The sequence below is a fragment of the Delphinapterus leucas genome, chromosome X (assembly GCF_059928025.1).
Source record: "Delphinapterus leucas isolate spDelLeu-1000000601 "Yukka" chromosome X, BTC_Dleu_Yukka2, whole genome shotgun sequence".
In the NCBI taxonomy this organism is placed as follows: domain Eukaryota; kingdom Metazoa; phylum Chordata; class Mammalia; order Artiodactyla; family Monodontidae; genus Delphinapterus; species Delphinapterus leucas.
This window is the reverse complement of record NC_143150.1, coordinates 34205863-34209694: the sequence shown is the minus strand read 5'-3', so window position 1 is coordinate 34209694 and position 3832 is coordinate 34205863. Positions and strand designations below refer to the sequence as shown.

Genomic DNA, 3832 nt, shown 5'->3' with positions numbered 1-3832 from the left:
ATCTGGTGATGTTGAAAATCTAAGAATAGCTCAATCACTTTTTTCCCTTGGTAAATGACTATAGTAGACACTTTGAGTCACCTACCCATTAGCCAATCCCCTTTTACTGCTTACTTGTTGTCAGAGTCCCATCTTTGATTATAGAGCATGGAAACGTAGAAAATCACTTCCCCAGTCTCCCTTGTAGCTAGAGTGTAGTAATATGGCCTTGTTGAAGTGAAGAGATGTAAGGAGAATTTTGCTGGAGTGTTCTAAGAAAGAGTTTCCTCACTAATAAAAGAGATAATTGGGCTGCCTGGATGCAGAGCAGGAGGCTGAGAGAGAGATCCTATCCACTTCCATCTGTTGCACAGGCCCCACTGTAGCTGTTGCACTATGCATGATCAGGAGAATCTGGTATACATCAGGAATCTGGCCAAGGAGGCTGAATGATAGGATGGAATTAATGAAGAAAGTAGCAGGGATAGATGTGGAGCTGACAGTTGAAGAAATAAATTTTCTATCTGTTGTATATAAGATTGTGATTGAAGCTAGAAGAGCCTCCTGGAGAATAATCAGCAGCATTAAACAGAAAGAAGAAACTAAGAAGGAGTAAACTAAAAATCATCTAGGAATATTGGCAATAGAATATTGGTCTAGATTGAGCTAAGGTTAATCTGTTGTTACAGTTTGGATATACCAGACAAACACCTCATTCCAGCAGCTAACACTGGCGAGTCCAAGGTTTTCTATTATAAAATGAAAAGGAACTATCACAGGTATCTGGCTGAATTTGCCACAGGAAGGAGGCTGCAAAGAACAGCCTAGTAGCTTTAAAGCTGCTAATGATATTGCAATGACAGAACTTCCACCAACGCATCCCATTTACTTAGCTCTTGCTCTCAATTTTACTGTATTTTACTATGAAATTATTTTATTTTTATACAAATTTTAAAGATTACTTTCCATTTACAGTCATTACAAAATGTTGGCTCTATTCACCGTGTTGTATAATACATCCTTTGCCTATCTTACACTCAATAGTTTGTATCTCCCACTCCCCCAACCCCCTCCACTGGTAACCACTGGTTTGTTCTCTATATCTGTGAATATGCTTCTTTTTTCCTACTATGAAATTCTTAATTTCCCTGAGCATGCCTGCAGGTTGGCAAAATCAACTCTCGATGCAACTGCAGAGCTAGATATGCTGAGCGAAGAAAGCTATAAGGACTCTACACATCATGCAGTTGTTATGTGATAATCTGACACTATTGAATTCAGACATGCAGGGTGATGGTGAAGAGAAGAATAAAGAGTTTTTGCAGGATGTGGAAGATGAAAATCAGTGAGACCTAAAAGCCAACAAGAAAAACCATCCCTAGCCACCCTATTCCTTCCCATCCCACCACGTAGGAAATTCCTCATGGTCAGTGAGAACCACCAAATCTGACTTCTACATTTGGTTTCAGAATTTAGGTTCTGCCCTGTTTTTTTTTTTTAAAAAAAAACAGTTTTCAAATGTTCTTAAAGGCAAGAGTGAATTTCTGTGCATTTTACTGGTTCCAGTTTTTCGGTTCTTTAAGACACTAATAGGACTACATACAGGCTTTTTCAGCACTACTGTATCATCTCCTGCCAGATGTGGCAGGATCACCATTAGAAATGGAAATTACATTCAAAAGCGATTAGACTTCTAGGTGATGCAAACATCTAAGAGAGAGGTTAATCACACTCTAGAGGCATAAGTGGTATCATTTTTCCTTTTTCTGGTTGTTTAAATTGAATTTTATACTGATGTTTAAAACTAATTGGGTGTTAGCTTGAGGTGGTTAAAGGTCTTTGGAGAGTTTGTTGTAATGGTCTTACTGTAAAAAAGTGCTTCAAACTCTGCTGAAATATTGCTGAAAAGCATGATGCTGGTAACAGTCCAACGATCTGTGGCTGCTCATTGCCTGCTTTTACTCTCCCTCTGAAGCAGGTTAGCATCGAAGGTGGTATGGAAAAGGCTGCATGCCTGTTATATTCTTTGTTTCTTCTCCTTCCCTCTTCCCCTGGGGAAATAAGTTCCTCAGCCATTCAATCGCTTAACTTCTTTTGTTCAGTTTGTGTGCCTTGAAGTTAATTTGTACTACTGGATGTCTGACTGGATCCACAGATACAAAAAATCTGTATTCTTACTGAAACACAGCATGGAATTAATATTAAACTTAAATGAAGCAAACCTTAATTTAAAATGTCAAATATTATTGCACCACTATCCTCTGTATTTCTAAAATAAAATCTCTAGTCAAATAAATAAATAAATAAGACAAATGAGGAGACAGTATCTACTCTCTATTCCTGCTTTTGGGTGTGGTTGTATGAGGACACGATGAGGGATGATGCAATAGCTAAGTGACCATGAGAGAACAAAACTGAAGACAAAATTCTTACTGCTGCGGATGGTCATGTGAAAGGATACAAAGGGGCCATATCCTTGTGGATATCGTTAAGCCACTGTACCAACTGGGAAACAGCCTCTTTCAGATTTCTTGTAATGAGTAAAATAAAAACAAAAACAAATGAAAAACCAACAAGAATTGAAACACCTATTTTTAAACCGCTTTAAACTATATATTCCTTTACTTGTAGCCAAAAATATCTTAATGCTACAGCAAGTAACCTTAAAACTGGGTAGGTATAATATTCCTTCTCCATCTCAAAAGTTATATAATGAGGAATATCTGGATTTTTTTGCCATTATAAATTTTTTTGACAGTGAAGCCTTTTGCTTTGCAGACTCAGGACTTCTGTCATTTTTGGAAGATTTTCTTCTTTTAGACTTGTGAATATTTTTTGTTGTTATTGCTATATATGTTTTCTTTCATCAGTCATATCAATTAACTAGAGTCTTGAATCCCCATTTTATGAATATCCTTTTCTTTCTTAATGGGTTTTCTTCTTTGTCCCATAATGCATTATCTGTTATGTACTTGCTCCTGTCTTCCATTCTAGTAGCTTAGTTTTTACTAGTAAAAAAAATAGGCAATTTTCTACTTTAATTGCATTTTAACATTACTATTATATCTCCTCAATTTGTTTCCCTGGCCAACATAATACTCTCAGTTGTCCATTCAGTTTGAAAAATGGAGTTTTTTTCATACTTTCTTCTGCTTATATCCTAACAAATTATATTGGCCTCTCTGTAGTTGATTCTTAGTATATTCTTTTAATTAATTTCATTCAAAATGTTTTATATCTGGATGATATTCCTCAGAGTTGTGTTATGCGATTGAGATATTGTCTTAATTTCAATGATACTTTAATCTTTCTTACCCTTTTTAAGCTCCCTTTGGGAAGGAGAGATATTATGAACCTGAACTTAAAAGCAGTTTCTTCCTTGAAATGTACCCTACTCTCTACTTTGGTTATTTTACAGTCATAATTAGTCTTTTGTCCATAAACAAAGTGAAGTTTTCTTGGCTACCACCTTAGAATCTTTGAATCTTACTTTTATAAACCATCTTTAGTTTACACTAAGTAGTTCTAAGAAGGAGAACTAAAGGTGTAAAATAGAATATGAATTATTTAGTCTCAATATATTTTTCTTGTGAAACTTTCCTAATTTTTACATGATTTTGAAATTGATATTTTTACAATTTCACATGAGAGTAGGAGCTTATATTCTTGTCCATGTATACATTGTGCCTTTGTTTACACCATTTAATGGTTTATGGGGTGATTAGTAAACCAATATAATTGAAACATAACTAAAAAATATGTTTCCACACAGTTACCTTGTAAGACCATACACATACTCTAGCATTATTGACATTGCTGCAAATCTGGGTGGATTTTAATTTTGGGAGCTGCT

The 3832-nt window shown here is 35.4% G+C and overlaps 1 pseudogene; it reads left to right on the top strand.

The window, feature by feature from the left end:
* The first annotated feature begins 232 nt into the window (after window positions 1–232).
* Window positions 233–1424, top strand: LOC111165764 (14-3-3 protein epsilon-like; annotated as a pseudogene).
* Window positions 1425–3832: the final 2408 nt, after the last annotated feature.